Source organism: Schistocerca nitens, chromosome 1 (genome assembly GCF_023898315.1).
Source record: "Schistocerca nitens isolate TAMUIC-IGC-003100 chromosome 1, iqSchNite1.1, whole genome shotgun sequence".
NCBI lineage: Eukaryota > Metazoa > Arthropoda > Insecta > Orthoptera > Acrididae > Schistocerca > Schistocerca nitens.
Window position 1 is genome coordinate 1070930285 of NC_064614.1, and position 24562 is coordinate 1070954846.

The 24562-nt window shown below is 41.6% G+C and overlaps 1 protein-coding gene and 1 non-coding gene across 2 annotated transcripts in view; both read left to right on the forward strand.

Annotated features, from left to right (window-relative positions):
• The window catches only part of LOC126238197 (uncharacterized), a 191365-nt gene that overhangs the window by 61108 nt on the left and 105695 nt on the right, over positions 1 to 24562 (forward strand). The window lies entirely within an intron of this gene.
• Positions 9641 to 9713, forward strand: Trnan-auu (transfer RNA asparagine (anticodon AUU)). The gene has a single exon. It is a non-coding gene; the product is annotated as a tRNA-Asn (tRNA).

Consider the following 24562-nt stretch of genomic DNA (forward strand, 5'->3'; position numbering starts at 1 on the left):
TGGTAAAATTATATATATATATATATAATTCCCATCCAAAATTGTTATTTAAGTATATTATTTTACCACTGTTGGCACCATAATTAATGTACTTAAAGTTTGCAACGTGTTACCTGATTATATAAACGAGTATGAAATTCAAGCTATATAAATTTGACAGAAAAGTATTTGTATACAACATGAAATATTTATTCCACAGCAAATACTCGGCAACTCAAACAAAGAACTCCACAATCCCTTAAAACTTTTTCTGAAATAATAGAGTTGTCATGATTTGTGTTCTTTTTACTTCGAGACAATGTTTCCGTTGTGCTGCATGTTCTTTGCACCTAGTAGTTCCCAGGCACCACTTTCATTACAAAATATGACAATTTGCATGTGATGTGTTACGACATAGAAAAACGCCTGTGACCATTGGAAGTATTCTGTTTTGGTTGTTTGACTTTCACCTTTAGATGTATGTTTAGTTTTAGTGAAAAATCTCCACAAAACCATGCTCTGGAATAATGTTTTTGTTTCTCCACTAAATAATGGCACAAGTTACCCTAAAATCGTAACACAGCACACACATTTGTCATAGTAACGCATGCAAATCCACCTGATGATGCCACATATATGTCATACTAACACATGTAAATCCACCTGATGATGGAAGTTTATACCTTTGAAACTCGTTGTGGATATAAAGAAACAGTGGATGGTGAAATTATAAACTTGTCATCTCATTCGGTATCAATAACTGTCACGATAAAGCCTAACCTAAAATGTTCGAATGTAAAGTCTTTTCTCTTCATTTAATTTCGTTGACGGTCCATTCAGTTTGGAAGGGGAATGTCAGTTTTGTTTCGTTACTTTTTGTTTCTTTGCAATTCATCATCGCATTGAATATAGGATCTGATAGTCATTTAAATATAGATGAATACGTGCATTTTCAGTTACTCTATGTTCGCTGCCTAACGTGCTTCTATCATATATTGTTAACGCGACAGATATGACCCAATGAAACACGCAATTAATTACATACAGATACGACAGATAACGCAAAACCAAGTTAGTACGTCAGACAAAGTAGCGTTCTGGATATTGTAGCGATCAATATCACGTGTCTCACTTCCTATTACAGTCATCTCTATACCTTTTAGATTAATTCTTGGCCGGTTTGTGTATTTCTCATTCGTAAGTAAGCAAATGCGGGAAGAAAAAGAGAATTTAGTGATAGAAAATCAGTTACCGAAACAAATACATTCTTTTCATATGAATGCTGACAACTTATTTACAGAAACAAATGAAACAAATGGCATTGCCACCAACAATACTTCGCAGCATTTTTATCGTACGAAATGCAAACTGCCATCATGGACATATAATTACAAACGGTAATTACTTAGTGGTCCCTGAGAACATTATTATAATTGAGCAACAGGGTTACAGGGAACTTGGATTGGGTTCAGGCTCGCATCAGAGAGCCTAGAATTCCACACAGAGTCACGTAAATCACGCACATCTGCACCAGGGTGAAAGCGGGTAACTCTCTAATCTATCTCAAATACCTAGTAAAATCAATCAGAGAACGAAAACAGAAGTCAGTAACCGCCGTTATTTTTGGAAGTGCATGCAATTTCAATCATTTGTTTAAATATCGAAAAAAATTTTAATGGCTGTAGTTCTCTGTTGATATAGGGGTTCTTTCGGTACAGAATTTAAAGTGCTATAAAACCCATGTGGGCATTATGCGAAAGCCACGCTATTACGAACACTTGACGTTGTTGTAGACAAAGACCAATATATTAGAAACGAAAAATGGTCTTTTGAAAGCAGCACTAACTTCACGAGGAATTCTCCACAGAACATGACATTATTAAGCAAACAGATTTAATCAGAAATCGAGTTCACAATGCTTATGGCACATGACTCTGGACACACGGTGTTATGGCTCGAGTTCACAAAAAGCTGAGACTACCAAACTGCTCTCCCACACAAAATTAATTAAAATGACAACAATATGAAATATCAGAAAGATCTCCCTAACAAAACTAACACTCAAGCAGAGCAGAGACTTCACTCCCATAAATTTTAACCAACGTATTCAAACATCTGTATCCACACTTGTACGAGCCAGCCCACATGAGCTTGACCACTCCCGTACCTTTACAAAGAGTGTCGAGCGCTGCACTTAACCGAAAACGTTACGCTTTCAAACCACAGCGAAAGGGAAAGGGGTCCGCTGCCTTTCACACGACAAAATCTTAACCTAGCGTTTACTCTTCGCTCTGCTTTCAACTTTCGTTCTTCACTGAACTAACAAGGTTAAATCGGCAATGACTCCACACCATCCATGCTAACTGTGATTGCCTGCGGAAACATGGAAACATTTGAATTGCACACACACACACACACACACACACACACACACACATATATATATATATATATATATATATATATATATATATATATATATATATATATATATCTGTGTGTGTGTGTGTGTGTGTGTGTGTGTGTGTGTGTGAGAGAGAGAGAGAGAGAGAGAGAGAGGTCCTTGGGTTAGTTAGGTTTAAGTACTTCTAAGTTCTAGGGGACTGATGACCTCCCATAGTACTCAGAGTCATTTGAACCATTTTTGAGGAAAGTAACTAACAACAATTATTTTCTCCCCTGGTATTGCAACTGGAATGTTGAAATTTCAATACGATTTAGCCTGAAGTTTGCGCTACAGAGTGTATTTTGTTTCCATGTGCAGCTCTAGCGAGAGAAGACTGAACTATGAAACAAACATGAAACATGGTGCGCATGTTACTGTCATCAAACAGTGAAGAGCGGCGAAGTGTATCTCAATATTTGCTGGCAAAAGGGCATAAACCCAATGAAATTCTCAAGCACGTGCGTGGCGTGTATGGAGACGACTGTATGGACCGTAGCAGTGTCTCCAGGTAATGTGCATTCTTCCAAGAGGGCCGTGTCAACATTAGGAATCGCGACGCTCTGGGTGACTGGAAACAGCTGCAACACCCGAGAATGGCAGAGCCACTGAGGTAGCAATTTTGAATGACCGGCGTGGCAACTGCCAACTTTAACGCAGCATTTCAACATTGTCTATGGTGCAATGTACGATATTGTTAATTACACGTTGAAATTTCGTCAAGTAAATGCTCGCTGGGTGCCTAAGAACTTGACAGACAAAAAGAGCCAGCCAATGATGACAAGCTAGGATCGCTTGGTTGATGAGTCGTGCTCGAAACCAAGAAGGTCTCTGTGGAGTGAAAACATGCCTGTTTCCCAGTACTAAGAGATTCAAAGTGGCTAGAAAAGTGCTTGTGACAGTGTTCTGGGATATGCATGGTGTGCTATTTGTGGTCTCTGCTTAACACGGGACCACTATGAATGATGCAGCCTACATTAAAACTTTGGTTAAGCTGCGTCGTGCCCTTCGTGACTGACCCAGCAACATTAATGCTGACGGTGTTAAACTTCTTCATGACAATGCTCGCCCCAATGGTACTGCTCCTTTTCGTGAGAAAAGTCCGGATCTCCCACCGTCGGACGTTCATCTGTTTGATCTCATGAAGAAATTATTTGCGAGAAATGCGGAGGTGACATCAGCAGTCCGCAGATGGCTGTACTCCAGCCAAACGGACTTCTACGAACCGGGCACATTGAAACTGGTACCACAATGGGAGAGAACGTTGGTCACTACGAAGGAAAGTAGCTAAAAGATGTAGGTTTATTTGTGATTCTTTTGATTTGTTACCTATTAAATATTTTGATAATTGTTATGCGTTACTTTCCGATCTTGCCTGATACATGCGGCAACAGAACATAGGTGCCGCGTATGCGAGGATTATGAAGCGATTTTGATTGAAACATTTCAAGTTATTCTTTTCATCTGCTGTAAACACAGAAATTCGTCGATCTTCAGGCTTTGTTTCAAACTTGCTAAAATACGCTCATCCGTTCGTTGTTGAAATGTATCTCCTTTAGAGGCAAGAAGTACAGTGTCACCCTCAACACACAGGCTGTTCTGGCGTCCTTTTTAAGTAATATATATATATTCCTTTTTTATATACTTTTTGATGTCTCGTCTGATTTATTGAAATTTCAATGTGATTTAGCCTGAAGTTTGCGCTACAGAGTGTATTTTGTTTTCATGTGCAGCTCTAGCGAGAGAAGACTGAACTATGAAACAAACATGAAACATGGTGCGCATGTTACTGTCATCAAACAGTGAAGAGCAGCGAAGTGTATCTCGATATTTGCTGGCAAAAGGGCATAAACCAAATGAAATTCTCAAGCACGTGCGTGGCGTGTATGGAGACGACTGTATGGACCGTAGCAGTGTCTCCAGGTAATGTGCATTCTTCTTAGAGGGCCGTGTCAACATTAGCAGAGCAGAGACTTCACTCCCATAAATTTTAACCAACGTATTCAAACACCTGTATCCGCACTTGTACGAGCCAGCCCACAAGAGCTTGACCACTCCCGCACCTTTACAAAGACATAGAGTGTCGAGCGCTGCACTTAACCGAAAACGTTCCGTTATGCCCTTTTGCCAGCAAATATCGAGATACACTTCGCTGCTCTTCACTGTTTGATGACAGTAACATGCGCACCATGTTTCATGTTTGTTTCATAGTTCAGTCTTCTCTCGCTAGAGCTGCACATGAAAACAAAATACACTCTGTAGCGCAAACTTCAGGCTAAATCACATTGAAATTTCAACATTCCAGTTGCAAACAAAATAGATAAGGAAGATGAGGCAATCGCTACAGACACAGTATCCAAGCCACGCAGAAGAGTCTAAGAGCAGCTGGTCGCCCGTATAGCAGTGCAGTGACCTTCCCCTGCATTCCAGCGTTGGCTCGCTGCCTAATTGAAATAGCTTCCGCTGTCGCTCTGCGACCGAGATATCGCGTTAAGAGCCCTGTGCTGTAATACCAGCTGCCATTTATATAACAAAAGTATGCAACGCGGGAGGGACAACCAATGAAGCAGAATGATGCAAATGAGTTACAACGTGTGTCATGGTTTCTTTGTGTTGAAAACGAAATCTTCATCACCAAGTGACTGTGGTATTAGCTGCCCAGTTCACTGCTCTTTCTTTAAATTTCGTGAAAGATCTGTCTAAAATGGTTCAAATGGCTCTGAGCATTATGGGACTTAACTTCTGAGGTCCCCTAGAAGTTAGAACTACTTAAACCTAACTAACCTAAGGACATCACAAACATCCATGCCCGAGAAAGGATTCGAACCTGCGACCGTAGCGGTCGCGCGGTTCCAGACTGTAGCGCCTAGAACCGCTCGGCCACTCCGGCCGGCATCTGTCTAAAAAGAAAAGGTTTAATTACTGTACTATCATGTACTTCTTAATGTCAATGAAACATTAACTTTTTTACGCGTAAACTATTCAAAAACTGAAGGTTACTCTGTGAGCATTGGAGAGGCGGATGCTGGGAAGTATGAGGAGAGACAGGGAACTTGACGGGATATAAACGGACTAGAATGAAAGACATGGTAACGACGGTATTAAAAATTAAGTAGAGGTTGTTGGGACAGGTAGCCAGGCTAATGGATAGCTGATGAACCAACGAAATTTATTCGCTAGATTTCAAGAGATTAGAAAAGGCCAAGACACGACACAATGGGAAGTGGGCAGCTGACATAATAAACATTCAGGAGATACATGAAGGCGTACAGCCGTTACACTATAATCCTTGAAAAACGCTAGAGCAAACTTTTATCAGGAAGAGGATGCTAAATAACTGAAATTAGTTATGAGGATAATGTTGAGAAATTCTAGTTTTTTTATACGTATCAGTTTCATACTGGATCTTTGACAGAAAGGTCTGGTTGACTATTTTACTGAATATACAGACACCTCTGCCTTAATCACTTTCGCTGTAACTCCATCACGATGACAGAATCAAAGATAGCACGTCTGTTCATTACCAAAAATTCTGGTTTCTTCATAGGTGAGGGAAACGTTTAGAACAGTTTTGGTTGAAGTAGTATCTCGCTATCTACTTGACAGTTATTCGTGTCCAATCGACTTTACATTCGAACGCAGTTTCTACTTTAAACTCTTTTGGTTTTCTGTCTGCTGCAATTCAGACGCTTATTCCATATCATTTATCATATCCATTCGCTCTCTAACTCAGTGCTATCCCTGCTGTAGTTGGTCAATTTTTGATTCCATTTATTATGCAAGCCCCGCTACTTTTCAACCGGGCGTTTCGTACATGCTTCAAACAGTAGCACTGTTTTCTAAATGCTTGTGTAACTCATTAATAATTCTCATTTACATTTGCGTACCTTTAGGTTTGAGTGCATCGAAGAGTCGGTTAATCTCAATCAAAAGCGTTTGTTCCACATGTACTAGGCTACAGTGGGTGGAGCGTAATGCATGCGTCGTCTACCAGAGACCTCATTGGAACTCTCATCTCGATTATTCATGTCTAAGATGTCACAATTTGGGTTGTCGCAGAATCAATGACGTGCACGGTTCATTCCTTCCAGTCGTCTCGGAATCGTATGACGACAGACTTAGGGGGAGGGTGGGGGCGATGGAAGGCGGGGGCAGGGAGGCACTCGACATCTAGGTCGTCAGGGCCCAGACAACGAAGAAACCACTACAATGTCCAGGAACAATATCGCAGATTGTAAGCTTCGCCAAAATATGTTCGCCCCGGTTGTTCTGACTTGAACTGGAATTTGTAACTCAGGGCTCACTGGTTGCTGCGGGGGTCTCTGTTGGTACAATACTTCGGAGTCCCCAAGCATACACGCTGAATTCCCAGTATGGCCTCTCTCATTCATTGGCTCCCCTTTTTCTAAGAGGTAACTGTCCACGTCTAATGGACCATACCTTTCCTCACCTAGGCTTTCCTGGAACAGTTTGTTGTGGGTTCCCTGGGTAGACTTTCCTTCTTCGTTTGAGGATTATTGTCACTTACAATTAGCACTTCATACATCTCGTGAAGGGGAAGTTTTCTGCTGACACAATAATGAATGACAGCAGCAAATTATTTCCTTATCTATTGATGTCTGATCTGTTTTTTAAGTGGAGCTGTAATTCTATTCTATCTCTTGCGCCCTTTCCCGCGGTTACGCAGGGTCGGCCATGGTTAACCGGACTTGGCATGTTAATTGTAAGGGGTGGCCGGACGCCCTTCCTGCCACCACCCCGTACCCCCCAGGACGGAATTAGTGTACCCCAGCTGTCTGCGTCTTGTGTAAATCGTGAAATAGTGTGAATGTGTTGCAAATGTCTGTGAGTCGTGTAATGAGGCGGGACGTGGGGACCAGCCCGGTATTCACCTAGTAGGATGTGGAGGGGGATATATCTTCCTTGCGCCTTTGCCGTAAAACGGCATACTATCATAACACGCAAGCTATAATACGGAAACAACCAAGCTATGATGAACCCAGTACTACGTCTCAAAGATAGTGAGCAAGGCACGTCACGTGATCGCTCTCCGACTTCAGCTGATTGCCAGATGTACTTCCGATTTTTTGTCACTCGTCTACCTGACAGCACACAAGGCGGCCATTTTGTTGAGGGTGCCTTTCAAGAATAGCGTGAGTCACTTGTCAACTCAGAGACGGTCTGTCCGATGAAGCGGCGTATCTTTGCAAACAGGAAAGGTTGTTATTTCTTGTGGAAAACCTAGAGTTTTGACCGGTGCCGGATAATCAGATTGATGGGAGCGTATTTTCCGGTTTGATGCCTCATGCAGTTTTAAAGCACAAATCAGTCTTTTGTTTCTTGTCCTGCACATCATACGAAGCAGAAATGTTTCATACTCGTGTATCTGTTACGGTCGCATTCGACCAGCAACCTTCAGCATAATCGTGAGACTGCAGAAAGCTGTAATCATTTCTGGTTGTATTCTCGTGGTCAGAAATTGTGAGAGTTTTGGAATTACTTAAAATCGTGTCCTTTGTAGTGCATTTTCCATTCAGATCTTCCCTGGAAAATGTTAAGAATTTCTTCTGGCTTTTTATCTCATCAAGACACATAGTGATCCGTATCTGTTTCTGATTTAACCATCTGTAAATTCAAATGACTTACAAACAGGTTTGGTCATTCTTAAGATTATTTTCCAAACGTTTGAGAGTTTGTTATGTATTTGTGCTATGATGTTCGGACTGGATATTAAATGTCTTAACGCAGAGTTCGTCTTGGTTTACTTTGTTTATTTGGTTTATTTAAACGTTATTACATTCATTCATCAAACATTTGGTCCTCATAAAATTTATTATCTTACACTTTTCAAATGGGTGTGAAATCGTACGGGACTTAACTGCTAAGGTCATCAGTCCCTAAGCTTACACACTACTTAACCTAAATTATCCTAAAGACAAACACACACAACCATGCCCGAGGGGGGAGTCGAACTTCCGCCGGGACCAGCCGCACAGTCCATGACTGCAGCGCCTGAGACCGCTCGGCTAATCCCGCGCGGCTCTTACACTTTTCCCTTGTTCAAAAATTCAGCGACGTGTACATTACTTCCATGTGTGAATGTTTCAGACTGGCTTCATACATAACGTGAGCAATTCATTCATATTGGAATTTATTCAGCGCCTACGCTACATACTTTAAGAGCGCTTGTATTCATCTCCTGCAACCACTTTTCAGCTGTTCAGGTAAGGTGCTGTAAATGCAGCAGTTATTGGAGTTATATGGCTTCAGTGACGGCTTGTCCGCCCCGATAGCTGAGTGGTGCCGGCACGGTAGCTGAGCGTGTTCGGTCAGAGGGTTAGCTGCCCTCTGTAACAAAAGCTAAGTGAATGAATCAACGAAGACACTAAGTGGGTGTCATCGGATGTCCGCCCAGAACAAATTCGACGAACAACATATGGGCCCGGGTTCGATTCCCGGCGGGGTCGGAGATTTTCTCCGCTCAGGGACTGGATGTTGTCTTCATCATCATTTCATCCCCATACGGCGCCCAGGTCGCCCAATGTGGTGTCGAATGTAATAAGACCTGCACCAAGACGGCCGGACCTGCCCCGCAAGGGGCCTCCCGGCCAATGACACCAAACGCTCATTTCCAGTGACGGCTTCATCGTAAATTATTGCTTCCACATACAAATGCTCCATTTTGTGGTTATTACGTAGCGTAAGCAACAGATGTCAGACACATTTTGTCCTGCACAAACTGGCGCTATGCAGCCCATTTCAAGGCCCTTCGAGGCAGTACAGTATGAGATTTGCAATGGTCTAGTTCAAAACGCAGTTGTTATACTTCGGAGTAACACCCTCTTTCATTGCACGTTTCACGATTACCACTATCTCCGAAACGTTAACTCTGCAGTCCTATTGCATTTTTAATGGGTCATATTGAGGATTTTTGGGTATATTTCAGGATAAAAACCAGGATCATAATGCTACTTGAACACTCAGGTACTGTCTCAAAAGGAGTGGTATGCTTATAAGCAGAATATGAATAACTGTACTTGTAGGATTGAAGGGGATCACCACCGTCAGCTGCAGAGGAAAATTATGCTGAATCAGCGGCGACGAGTGAATCTCAGTGTAGCGAACATGGAGTCAGTGGACTGAGACTGCAGATAGGTGGCGTTCGGTGGGAATGTGGATCGGCTGTGAGACAGTCTACGCAGTTGCGATAACCCTGTGTCTCGGAAGGCGTAGTGGTTAACGCACCTGCCTATTAAGCAGGAGGCTCCGGGTTTGAATCCCGGTCCGATACGCATTGTCACTCGTCGCCGCTGATTCCGCGTAACGTCTCTCTTCATGTGACAGCATTGATCTCCTTTAATTTTACATGTAATGTTTCACAGTTGCGGATTCTGCGTCATATCTGTTCTTTCGGACATGTTCGAAAGAAGAGACATCACAATTCATATACTGAATAACTGTACCAGACATGAAATTCCTTGGTAGATTAAAGCTATGTGCCGGTGAGGCACTTGACACATTTTTTTAATCTATCAATAAATTTAAAAACAGCAATCACTTCGCTTTTGAACGAGACGTTCATTCTACCTAAACAATTACATTTTCTGCCTTTTGCTGCTAGACAGTACCACAAGTTGCCTACAAAATCGTACGTAAAACTCATCTGTCTCACATTAATTTAAATAAATCTACCTGAAGCATGAGGTACAGTTCTCGAGGTACAGTTCTTGGGGATCCTCCACAGACAAACTCCTTATTGAGAGGGTCCCCATCAGAGATTGAGTCGTCACAAAGGTGAAGAATGGTCACGATCCATATTAATGTCCACTGATATGTGTACAGATCCTTTCGATCAGGAAATGTGTTCCAACAAGAACTCATAGAAGGTTCTAGAGAGATATACTGCATCTTTCTCCGAATGTGTGTCACTCAAACTTTTTCACCGTTTCCATTACACTCTCTATCAGTCAGGCAAGCCTGTTACCTTTCACGCTGTTCTTCGTAGTTTACACTGGACGTCCACTGTTAGTCCATTCTGGCATGGAATACACACCTTTGAACTCTACAGGTATTTTGTGAAGTACCTAGCAGAGCTTACTCCTGCAGTTATTTAGCGAACAAGTAAAAAAATAAATCAAACTACCGATATGTCGAAAACTGTCAGTCATTCACCTTGTATTAGGGAGGAAGTGGTCATTAGCCAGCCATCGAGTTCAGATCTTCCATTTCTTTTCTCTACGTCCAAGCCAGAATGGTTTCTTTAAAAAGAACTTGAACAACTTTCTTCACCAACATTTCATTGCTAGAGCTTGTATTCCGTCTCCAATAACCTTTTTTCTCTCCTTGTATGCATGAGCAACAAGCCGCAATGGCTCATATTTTTGCAATCCAGTTTCTTCATAAATTCTTCAATTTTTGACATGTTTTAAATCACTGTAATTTTCTCATAAGAGATATATTTGCATAAATGGTCGATAGTTGATTGCGAGCACTGCGTATCCTGCGTGTACGTGTGTGTGTGTGTGTGTGTGTGTGTGTGTGTGTGTGTGTGTGTGTAAATAGGACAACAGCTTTAGAATTTCCCATAGTAATTTATCCACAGTGGTCCCGGGGTATTTATTTAATTGCGCATAAGATCCGTCCGTTGCGTGCGAACACATCAATCTCGATCCATCCATTTGCGCAGTGATCCACAACAGACAGGCTTATTTCGATTCCCTGAGCTTCATGTATTAGCTTTTCCTACGATTAATCTCTTCGCTGTGCGCTGATTGTGTGTCCATTTGCGTAAATACCGCTCTCTACCGCAATTAGGAGAAGGGATGGCTTGGGACCCATCGGAATTACCCTGGAATTGCGTCAAAGGAATTATAGAACAGTACATCTCGCAACTGCGAACTAGTTTTGAAGAAAACAATAGTTATAAAACGAGACGGCTGTTAAAGTCGATATGTTACCATGAAATACCAGTCAGATTTTACTCGTGATTGTTCGGTCGACGGCAACACGTTCTGGTTCAGAACAGCTTTCCAGCTTGTCCATTATAATTATCCGGGCTGTTATGCCGTGGTCGGTTGATGAATTATGTGTCAATGCCCAACGTTTCGTCTCCGACTGCGGGAGACATCTTCAAGGGGGTCCGTTGCTCGATAGAAGATCCAACACACCCACTGGCTCGCTACTGACTCCTTTCCAGCTTTTAGTCAAAGACTTTTCTCCCCCTCCCCCTTCCCTAATATGTACAGACATCTCCTAGTTGCATTTCAATCAAAAATCAATTGCTTATCAGGTCAAATGCTCTAAGTTGTTACTTTATATCAACTGGTAAATTCTAAGTGGAGCATACACAAAGATCTCGTGATATAGGATCTCTACTGGATCGTATTTATAGCCCACACTGGAAGTACTCAAAGAATACATCTCTACCGAATCGCATTTATAGGGCACGTTGGGAGTGTTCAAAGAATCTTAGCACAAACGACCAATGGCTTACTTGTTTCGCATGAGAGTGTAACAGAAAAGCTGAAAAATCTCATGAGGACAGACTTCACAAAGGATTCCAATATCTTGTAATTCCGTTCAGCAAACAGTCAGAACCAGATGTCCTGGCGATACCTGCAAATATGTAATGGAATAAGGAGAAGCGACAATAAACCTGGAAAGGCAGCTAAGAAACGTTAAACCCAAATACAAAGCTGATTCAGAGAGTAATAAAAGTAATAACCGTTTGTGCACATATTCCGCGCATCTGGCTGTATAATCGTCGCGCATGCGTGGTTACATCCCTCAGCTCAAGAGCAAAGTACCCTAGCCATATTGTTTCATTTCGTTAACGTCTGAAGTCACTGTTTGTAGATTATCATGCTTAAAACAATACATCAGCTCTGAAATAAGAGCTGTTACGAAGTTGAATATGAGAAATGTTACACCTTGTGAAATTTATCATCAGATAAATGAAACGAAGAGAACGCTGTAAGTGAAAGTATGGTGCTGCATGCACCGTGCATGTGTCTGACTAGCACTCTTCATTGCCAGGTGACGCCACTATCGCCGGGACGGGTTTATGCCGATATTAGATAAAATTAAAACTAAACTCCACCCGAACAGGCCATCAAGGCTCAACGGTACCGACCAGCCGCCGTGTCATCCTCAGACCACAGGCATCACTGGATGCGGATATGGAGGGGCATGTGGTCAGCACACCGCTCTCCCGGCTGTATGTCAGTTTCCGAGACCGGAGCCACTACTTCTCATTCACGTAGCTTCTCGGTTTGCCTCACAAGGGCCGAGTGCACCCCACTTACTAACAGACCGAATGGTCACCCATCCAAGTGCAAGCCCAGCCCAACAGCTCTTAACTTCTGTTTTCTCATCTCAAGAAATTTCTTGCTGGCCAGTAGTTTGCAAGTGACGGTGATATCAAGGTAAACGCCCAAAAACCGGTTAATGTAGCAGGCGGCCGATTTTTTCAAAACGGGTATGTTGCAGTTAGTGCCAAGATTTGACACACGCCTTAATCCGCATGGTGAATACGTCGAAGGGTTGTTCAGGGTAAGTATATTTTTCTATAATAAAATACAAATAAAAAGAAATTCCTAACCGTTTTTAATACCCAAATTGTAATTTCTTTCTGGATCAGATTTTTGTATCAAGAAGAAGTAAACTTATCGTAAGGTTTTCGCTACATTATCGCGGACATTGGCGTGAATTTTCTGTAACGCAGATGTAATTTTTACGGTTTATACCTGACGAATTATAGCACCGATTTTTTTAGTCGAACTACTTCAACGACATATCATATGTGGAACTTGATCCAATAGAAACTAGACAACAAAGCTACTTTGAAACTTCCTGGCAGATTAAAACTGTGTGCCGGACCGAGACTCGAACTCGAGACCATTGCCTTTCGCGGGCAAGTGCTCTACCGTCTGAGCTAGCCAAGCACGACTCACACCCCGTCCTCATAGCTTCAATTCTGCCAGTACCTCGTCTCCCACTTTCAAAACTTGCCCTGTCTGCGAAAGGCAATGGTCCCGAGTTCGAGTCTCGGTCCGGCACACGGTTTTAATCTCCAGGAAGTTTCATATCAGCGCGCACTCCGCTGCAGAGTGAAAATCTGATTCTGGGAACAACGCTACTAACCGCCGTCCCAACTTCAGGAGAAGAGAGCCCACAAAAGCTGGCCTCGTTGTGCCACTTGTAAGCAAACACGTGACCAAGTACGGTTCGACTCCTAATTATTTTGACTGTCGCATCAAATGCTCAAAATATTAACTATGCTATAAATCCATTCCAGATAGACAATGCAGCACGTCGAATTTCATCTGGACATATCGCATCACAGGAGCGTGTTATACGATATTTCTTGTCTTTGGAAGTAGCTGGTGTTACTTCGTGGACCTTCAAATCTGTGTACTCCTACCTACAATACTAAATTTTAGTTGATTACAGATCTCGCAGACAACTTCTTTGTATGTTTTTGCGTAATGTTTTCTGCTTCTGAGAACAAATACGAGCAGAGGTTGAATCATTCACGAAACGGAGATTATTACAAAAATTAATTTAGTTATTTTCATTACTTAACTTATTGGCTTCATTCCATGTATTTCGTCGTCTTCGTTGTTGTTCAGTATGTAAAGACATTCTTCTGCTTGCAGGAAGAGATTCAGGATTTTTTGTTCAAAATATGCACGCTTAATTATTTGTTGCAGGAACATAGAACATTTAATTCTCTTCATTCTGACACAGCTCAATTTCAACACACGAAAAAGACTGGAACTCAGTACAACTTCATACTCACAATACAGCAAGTTCCCGCTAACATACTACTTCAGCTACAAACCAAGGAGAACAAAGATTGTGTATGCATCGAAGACAGTAGTTTATGTAACAAATTACTTATTTCTTATCTTATCTTTGAGGTCGCTGAAACATTATAATCAACAATTTTTGATGTTGACGACTTCAAATGGAAATAACATTATATAAAAAAATTTCGAGGTGAATCCGATATGTGAAAAACAATCAAGTTATATGAAAAACAATAAAATCCATATTATTCATATCATTAAAACTATACATGATATTAAATAATAATAATAATCGTATGCAGCGAACGTTGAGCTAGTGATCAATTCCATTACAATTTCTTGATTTAGTTTTCCCCGCAGAAAAAGACAACAGTTGTTACATCTTGTGAGCCGTGCAACCGTTGTGTGTTTATCAGACGACTGATTCAACGATCTCCATCAAGTCTGCCGTTATCCTTATGGAATGGGCGGGATATTTGTTACGCTGGTGTCCGCTGCTCGTGCATTTGCTGCATTTGGATCACATGGTCCCAGGTTCGATTTCAAGCCAGCTCGGAGATTTTCTCTGCCCGGGGACTGAGTGTTTGTATTGTCTTCATCACTTCATCATCATTCGAGAATTTGTGAAGGCGCTGATAACGGCATCGTTGAGCGCACTACAAACCAAACCGTTATCATCACCATCGTCACTTTGGTACCACATGAACTGTTCATGTCCCGTGGGATACATGCCATTAACTGCAGCAGCTCACTGTTGACATGTGCGAATACTTGCGGCCCTTTAGAGCCTCATCAATAAAACAGAGACCAGTTATAGGATTCTTGACTACACAAGTCGACAGACCAAAGTCGTCGTTTGTCCACTTCTCTCAGCCAGTGTGCGAAGATTGATTTCACCAATGTTTGTAAACGATGCTTCATCCGTAACTTGCATAAAAAAACCGAAGCAAATTCGCTGTTTTCCTAGACGTCATTCGAAGATGAGTATGGACGTTATTCCGCCATTCTGAATTTCAGGTTACTTATGTTACTAGTTTTCGGGCTCGGCCCATTCTCAAACACATCTAAAAAACATAACACATCATTATGAGAAATGAGAGCTACAACATAACAAATAAACCGGAGAAGTTGGAGTAGGAATCGCGCTCTAAGGGTTGTGTACAAAAGTAATTATGTATGAGACAACAATAATCATAGCGTATGTGGTCTACAGGTTGGTGACTAATCGAGACGGACTCTGTCCCGGATTCGGCCTAACACTTCCAGCATAAGAAGTCACCCTCATTCAGCCAACGGATTGTCAAAGAGGGTGGAGGAGAGAAGTGAAGTTCAAGGCACATTCTTGCCCTTGGGGTGGGGAACAGACCCTAAAGGTTGAAGAACAAGAACGACCAATGGCACGAGGATGCAGAAGGCAGTGGAAACCACTGCATTAAATACACACGATGTTTATCCACAGAACGTGTGTCCTGTAATTAAAAAACTGTCATGATGATCTCTCTATTGGCAAAAGATTCCTGACTAATCCCCCATTCGGATCTCTAGGAGGGGACTCCCAAGCGGGAGGTGACCGCGAGGAAATGACTGAACAATAAACGATAGGATAATGTTCTGCGAATCGAGGCGTGAAATGTCAGAAATTTGAACATGGTAGGGAAGCTGGGAAATCTGAAAAGGAAAATTCTAAGGCTCAATCTATATATAGATGGGGTTAGTGAAGTGAAATGGAAAGAAGACAAAGATCTCCGATCAGATGAGTACAGGATAATATCGGCAGCAGCAGAAAATGGTGTAACGGGAGTAGGTTTCGTTATGAATAGGAAGGTAGGACGGAGAGTGAGTTACTGTGAACGGTGATAGGCCTGTTCTCGTTAGCAAACCAACACCGACAACGATGGTTCAGATATACATACCGACGTCGCAAGCCGAAGATGAAGAGACAGAGAAAGTATATGATGATATTGAACGGGTAATTCAGTACGTAAAGGGAGATGAAAATCTAATAGTCTTGGGGACTGCAGTGCTGTTTTAGGAGAAGGAGTAGAAGAAAGGATTACGGGAGAATATAGTCTTGAGACTCGGAACAGCAGGCGAGAAAGACTAATTGAGTACTCCAATAAATTTCAGCTAGTAATAGCGACTACTCCGTTCAAGACGAGGTGGTGTACTTGGAAAAGACAGGGACATACGTGAAGATTTCTGTTAGATTATATCATAGTCAGACAGAGATTCCGAAATCTGATGTTGGACTGCAAGGCGTAACCAGGATCACAATTTAGCAGTGGTGAAGTGTAGACTGAAGCTTAAGAGAGCAGTCGGGCAAATTCTACGGCCAATGAAGTGGGATACGGAAGTGCTAAGGAATGAGAAGATACGCTCAAAGTTCACTGAGGCTAAAGACAGTGCAATAGGGAATAGCTCAGTCAGCAGTTCAGTTGAAGAGGAATGAACATCTCTAAAAACGGCAGTCACAGAAATGGAAAGAAAACATACGTACAAAGAGGATAACTTTGAGTAAACAATGGGCAACACAAGAAACACCCCAACTGATGGATGAAAAGCGCAAGTAGAAAAATGTTCAGGAAATTCAGGAATACAGACATGCAAGTCACTTAAGAATGAAATAAATAGGAAGTGCAGGGAAGCAAAGGCGAAATCGCTGTATGAGATATGTGAAGAAATCGAAGCAGAAATGACTGCAAGTACTAACTCAGCATATAGAAAAGTCAAAACAACCTTCGGTGAAATTAGAGACAAGGGTGGTAACATTAAGAGTGCAATGGAAATTCCACTGTTAAATGCCGAGGAGATAGCGAGGAGGACTTACCTGATGATAGAAGAAGAAACACGAGTCGGTGTAGAAGAGATAGGGGATCCATTATTAGAATCAGAATTTAGATTAATTTTGGAAGGCTTAAAATCAAATAAGGCAGGAGGGACAGATAATATTCTATTGAAATTTCTAAAATCATTGAGGAAAGTGGCAGCAAAACAACTATTCTCGTTTGTGTATGGAATGCATAAGACTAGCGATGTACCATTAGACATTCGGAAAAACATCATCCACATTATTCCGATGATTGCAAGAGCCTACAAGGTAAGAACTGGCGCACAATCAGTTTAACAGCTCATGTATCCAAGTTGCAGACGAGAGTTATACATAGAAGAGTGGAAAATAAAATTGAAGATCGGTTGGATGACGCTCAGTTTGGCGTTAGGAAAGGTAAAGGCACCAAAGAAGCACTTCTGACGTTGCTGTTCATAATGAAAGTAAGACAATAATAGCCGACTCACTTAATAGGATTTGTCGAATTGGAAAATGTGTTAGACAATGTCAAATGGTGTAAGATGTTCGAAATTCTGAGAAAAATAGGAGTAAGCTATAGGGAAAGGCGGATAATATACAATACGCACAAGAACCACTCGGGAACAATAGAGTAAGAGACGAAGAACGAAGTGGTCGGATTAAAAACGGTGTAAGACAGGGATGTAGTCTATGGCCAATGGTTAAAATGGCTCTGAGCACTATGGGACTTAACATCTGAGATCATCAGTCGCCTAGACTTATAACTACTTAAACCTAGCTAACCTAAGGACAACACACACATACATGCTCGAGGCAGGATTCGAACCTGCGACCGTAGCAGGACTGAAGCGCCTAGAACCGCTCGGCCACACCGGCCAGCGTATCGCCCTATGGCTCAACCTATATATCGAAGAAGCAATGAAAAAAATAAAAGAAAATTTAAAGAGAGGAATTAAAATTCAAGTTGAAAGGATACCAATGGTAAGAATCGCTAATGACGTTGCTACCATCAGTGAAATTGAAGAAGGATTACAGAACCTGCTGATTGGAATGAACAGTGTAATGAGTACAGGATATGGATTGTGAGTAAACAGAAGAAAGACGAAAGTAATGAGAAATAGCAAAAATGAGAACAGCGAGAAACTTAAAATCAAGATTGATCACTAAGTAGATGAAGTTAAGTAATTCTGCTACCTTGGCAGTAAAATAACCTACGACGCTCGGAGCAAGGAGTACATAAAAAGAATATTAGCACTGACAAAAATGGCATTCTTGGCCAAGAGAAGTATACTGGTTTCAAACACTTGCCTTAATTTGTAGAAAAAAATTATGAGAACGTACGTTTGCAGCACAGCACTGTATGGTATTGAAATACAGAATGTGGAAAAACCAGAAAAGAACATAATCGAAGCATGTGGTGTTACAGAAGAACGTTGAAAATTAGGTGGACTGATAAGGTAAGGAATTAGGATGTTCTCCGGAGAATCAGCGAGGAAAGGAATGTATGGAAAACACTGACAAGAAGAAGAGACGGCTGTAGGATATCTGTTAAGAAACCACGGAATAACTTTCACGGCTCTAGAGGGAGCTGCAGAGGGTAAAAACTGTAGAGGAAGACAGAGATTGGAATACATCCAGCAAGGAATTGAGGAGGTATGTCGCAAGTGCTACTCTGAGATGAAGAGGTTGACACAGGAGAGGAATTCGTAGCGGGCCGCTTCATGTCAGTCAGAAGTTTGATGACTCAAAACAAGACAATAATAATAATAATTTGATAAGATTGATTGGCGTGGTGCAAGTCTTTCTACACGACGCCACTTAGGCGACTTGAGTTTTCCTAACATACCCCAGTTACCCAACCGCGGAAAGGGAACCTACAGTTTAACTTGAAATCAGAACCACGTGTTGCTTCGGGCCACACCAAACATCGTTGAGAGGTAAAAGCTAGGTCAAAACAAAGAAAAATTCGTGGTCTAGCAAACATCCATCCAGTGACCTGTCGGTTTCTAGGCATGCTCTTTACCGCTAAACCAGCAAGCCCGGCAAGTATGTAGTTGGTTCATCAACACTCCATAGGTTTTGATCAGCGAGTTTGTGAGTATCAAGATGTGACATATATAACCGTATCTTTTGATTGCACTGACTTATAAATAAATTTTTTACACCGTCAAGGGACCGTAAACCTTAGTATTTGACAATAGTTTTTACATGGTAATTCATCCAATTCCTGAAAAAAATTGTGTCTTGACAGACGCAGAGACAGACAAACGAACACCAAATGGCAAAAAATATTTTTATGTGGTATAATTAGAAATCCTTGGGAAACACAAGAGATATTAAACTTAATTGATGAAACGAGTAAATATAAAATTGCAGTAAATGGATCAGGCAAAAAGGAATACAAATGTCTCAAAAATGAGATCTACAGAAAGTGCAAAATCGTTAAGCAGGGATGGCTAGAGGACATATGTAAGGATGTAGAGGCATATATCACTAGGGGTAAGATAGATACCACTTACACGAAATTAAAGAGACCTTTGGAGAAAAGAGAACCACTTGTATGAATATCAAGAGCTCAGATGGAAAATCAGTTCTAAGCAAAGAAGGGAAAGCTGAAAGGTGGAAGTAGTATATAGAGGGTCTATACAAGGGCAATGTACTTGAGGGCAATATTATGGGAATAGAAGAGGGCGTAGATGAAGATGAAATGGGAGATATGATACTGCGTGAAGAATTTGACACTGCACTGAAAGACCTAAGTCGAAACAAGGCCCTGGGAGTAGACAACATTCCATTAGAACTACTATTAGCCTTCGGAGAACCAGCCCTGGCAAAACTCTACCGTCTGGTGAGCAAGATCTATGAGACAGGCGATATACCCTCAGACTTCAAGAAGAACGTAATAATTCCAATCCCAAAGAAAGCAGGTGTCGACAGGTGTGAAAATTATCGAACTATCAGTTTAACAATCACCGCTGTAAAATACTAACATGGATTCTTTGCAGACGAATGGAATAGCTGGTAGAAGCTGACATCGGGGAAGATCAGTTTGAATTTCGTAGAAATGTTGGTACACGTGAGCCTACGACAAACCTTATAAGATAAATTAAGGAAGGGTAAACCTAGGTTTCTAGCATTTGTAGACGTAAAGAAAGCTTTTCACATGGTTATACTGGAATACTCTCTTTCAAATTCTGAAGGTGTCAGGGGTCAAATACGGGGAGCGAAAGGCTATTTACAATTTGTGCAGATAGCAATTGTAAGAGTCGAGGCCATGAAAGGGAAGCAGTGGTTTGGAAGGGAATGACACAAGGTTTTAGCCTATTTCCGATGTTATTCAATCTCTATATTGAGCAAGCAGTAAAGGCAACAAAAGAAAAATTGGAGTAGGAATTAAAATCCATGGAGAAGAAATAATAACTTTGAGGTTTGCCGATGACATTGTAATTCCGTCAGAGACAGCAAAATGTCTGGAAAAGCAGTTGAACGGAATGGACACTGTCTTGAAAGGAGGATATGAGATGAACATAAACGGAAGCAAAACAAGGATAATGGAATGTAGTCGAATTAAATCAGGCGATGCTGAGGGAATTAGATTAGGAAATGAGACACTTAAAGTAGTAGATGAGTTTTGCTATTTGGGGAGCAAAATAACTGATGATGGTCGAAGTAGAGAGGGTATAAAATGTGGACGGCTAATGGCAAGGAAAACGTTTCTAAAGAAGAGAAATCTGTTAACAATTGAATCTCAAGAAGTATTTTCTTAAAGTATTTATGTGGAGTGTAGCCATGCATGGAAGTGAAACATGGACGATCAATAGTTTAGACAAAAAGAGAACAGAAGCCTTCGAAATGTGGTGCTACAGAAGAATGCTGAAGAATAGATGGGTAGATCACGTAACTAATTAGGAGGTACTCAGTCGAACAAAGGAGAAGAGGAATTTGTGGCACAACTTGACTAGAAGAAGGGATCGGTTGGTGGGACATGTTCTGAGGCATCAAGGGATCACGAATTCAGTACTGGGGGCAGCATGGAGGGTAATAATCGCAGAGGGAGACCAAGATATGAATACACTAAGCTGATTCAGAAGGATGTAGGTTGCAGTAGTTATTTTGAGATGAAGAAGCTTGCACAGGATGGAGTAGCATGGAGAGATGCATCAAATCAGTCTCTGGAGTGAAAACTACAACAACAACACAACTAGAACTTAACAATTTTCGTATTTTTCCTCTACTTGTACTATCTATTCTACATCTTCTAGAATTTCATGATTCTACGTCAATGGGAACTAAGCTTAACAATTTTCAGATTTTTCTTCTACTTGTACTGTGAAATTCTGCGTCTTGTCGAATTTCGTGATTCTATGTCAACGGGATATACCCTATAGATTTTGCTGAATGGGTTTTTGATTGTGAAAGTATGTCACATAAATGGCCCCATCTATCGATTGCATTGACTCAGATTCTTAAACATTCGCCACTGCCAAGGGACCGTAGCCCTTCCTGTGTGCCATATATTTCACCTTGACATCCATGCCCCCTCCTAAGAAAAAGGTCCTTAACAGTCGGACAGGCAAACGGACAGACATTCTACTTCTTTATTCTTCATGTCTACATACTTATTATTCAGCATAGTCGCCCTGGCGACGAGCACATTCCTCGAAACGCGGAGTGTCCGCAGCTCGTGGCCTAGTGGCTAGCGTTGCTGCCTTTGGATCACGGGGTCCCGGGCTCGATTCCCGACCGGCTTGGGGATTTTCTCTGCCCAGGGACTGGGTATTTGTGTTTTCCTGTTTATTTCATCATCATCATCATCATCATCTGTGACAGTGGCTTGATTGGATTGTGTAAAAAATTTGACTGTGTATAAATTGGGACTTTGTACGGGCGATAATGACCACGCAGTTGAGCGCCCGACAAACCAACATCATCATCATCATCAATGCAACGCGGGACTAATTTATTGATACCGTCACTATAGAGTGTTTTAGTTTGTTGACGGAATTTCTGGAAACAGGCGAAAATCGGATGGGGCCAACTCAGAATTGTAAGGAGGATGGTCCCATGATCTCGGGAACTTTTTACAAATTTGTGGTAAGTTCCTATGGGATCAAACTGAGGTCATCGTCCCTAGGCTTACACACGACTTAATCTAACTAACGTCCGCTAAGGATAGCACACACACCCATGCACGAGTAATGACTCGAACCTCCCACGAGGGGAGCCGCGCGAACCGTAGCAAGTCTCTTTACACGTCAGATTGTTGAGGTATTGCAGTGCTCGTGTGTAGTCTGGCATTTTTCAATGAAGGAGAAAGTGCTCCTTTTGTGGAGAAAGTGATAGCGAGGATAGCAGTGGTATCCTCTTAATAAAACATGTAAACCACTAACTGATACGCTTTTCACTATCCGCATCTTTCAATTCTTGCACTGGTGTCATTTCGTATGGGAATAATTTCAGTGTTTGCCTAACCGCTTCATACGGGACTGCAAGTTCGGTGTCTTTTCCTTGCGCCAGGTTGCTCAATAATTTTGCTGGACTCTAGTGCATAGAGTCAGAAATATCAACATCTTCCTTTCGTTTAGTTTACGTGATCTATTTCGTTCAGCATCTAACACTGAGCCTGTCTCTCAAAGTTTCTCGGCAAGTCGAAAACATTATAATGAAGTACACGTGTTTCCGGGAATTTTTCAGCAAATGCCACTTGTACTAAATCTGTGTATTTACTGCCTTGGCTAAACACGTGTTCAACAAGAAAAATACGCTTTTCAATTGAAAGCACAGTAATTTAAAAACAAACCAAACATTTAAACGCTACACATTGCATTCAAGAGCTTTCATCAATTGAGCCAAACAGTTAAATGTTACGCAATAGTAGAACGAATTAAAAAACTATCGCGTGTCTGTGAAAAAACTGTTGTTCCAACTTGCGTTCTGCGAACTTTGTTTGAACTCCCAATGTTACCAACGCCCAAAGTCCGTAGTTCTCTGCACAGCGATTCTCCGATGCTCCATGTATACGGAAGTCACTGTCATTAATAAGCACCTATGGAGCCTAAAAATCACTCATATACATCAGAAAATTTGCCACATTGTAAGGTGTCAGGCAAATCCAACACCTTCAATGAAAACCCTGACATGATAAGCAAATCCAGTAGTATGTCACATAGCTCCGAATAAATCGTGACATTAAATTAACCAAAGTAATACGAGTAACGAGTGAGCAAATGGAATACCACAGACTAACACAAGAATGCCTAAATGCATGTCATGCCTTCCCACCGTGAGACAGACGCAGTTCCGAGGGGAGAAACGAGAACAGAAGCCGAGAGCAGAACCGTGTTAAGCGAGAAGGCCCTACGATAAGGGACGGACACCCACATCGCCAGCTAACCGCTACGACCACACCACCCGCAAGTTTTTAGCGTGAGACTTTTTCGTGTCTGTTACGTTAGGACCACCCCCCAGCCCATGTTAAAAGCTAGAGCCCTCCAGAAGAACAGTATAGATCTTACGATAACACAAAAAGGACCACACAACCCGTAAGTTTTTAGCGTGAGACTTTTTCGCGTCTGTTACATCAGAACCACCTCTCAGCCCATGTTAAAAGATAGAGCCCTCCAGAAGAACAGTATAGATCTTACGATAACGCTAAAAGGACCACACCAGCTGCAAGTTTTAGCGTGAGACTTTTTCGCGTCTCTGTTACGTTGCAAACTTTAAAAACATTGCCCCACCACAAAAAGTATAACGTTCCTCATTGGATAGACAGAATTTTTGTAGGCAGAGCTCAAGGTTAACATTGAGACCCTGATTGGTCAGATGAAAACACAGCCAGATAGTTTTTTTTAAACCAACTTCGGTAAATTGTAGTCAGGAGAAGTTAGGAGAGAGTTGCTTCGGAGACGGCGAGGTGAGCGGAGCTGTGCCGGCCGTCGCCCCCTGACGAACACCGACAAGGTAATGAACGCACGCGATGCCGCATTTTTGAGCACATAAGGCTTCACTCAGAACTGCAGATGTCTCATCTGTTACATCCCCTTTTTGCGTAATACTAGTGTCGATCGTCAATTAAAGCTCATGGTGTTCACATTTGCCACTTGAAGTAAAAATCTGAAACGCGATGATTTTTCTGTTATATAGTTATTGAGAAGCCACATCAGCCACTGTAATTTACGACAAGTTAGATAAGTAATTAAAGATAATTGAGGGTCACTGTAGACCATTTTGATAGTTTTCTCTTTTGTGAAACTTAAATTAAACCTAGATTATAGATGTGATATGGCATAGGTCATCCTTCGATCCATTGTAGAACTTGGAAACCCATTCAGGGAATATTTGTTCACATTTTTGTTGAACGCAGTTGGTTTTTACCATCCTGTATTAAAACATTTCCTTTTATCAATAGTGCAATTTATAAACGATATTTTGTGAGTAGAATAAAATTTCCAATGGTAAACTTAACTGCTTTTTCGACGTTATTTTACCAGCTAACTAAAAATAGGAAAGCCTTGAACCCCTTCC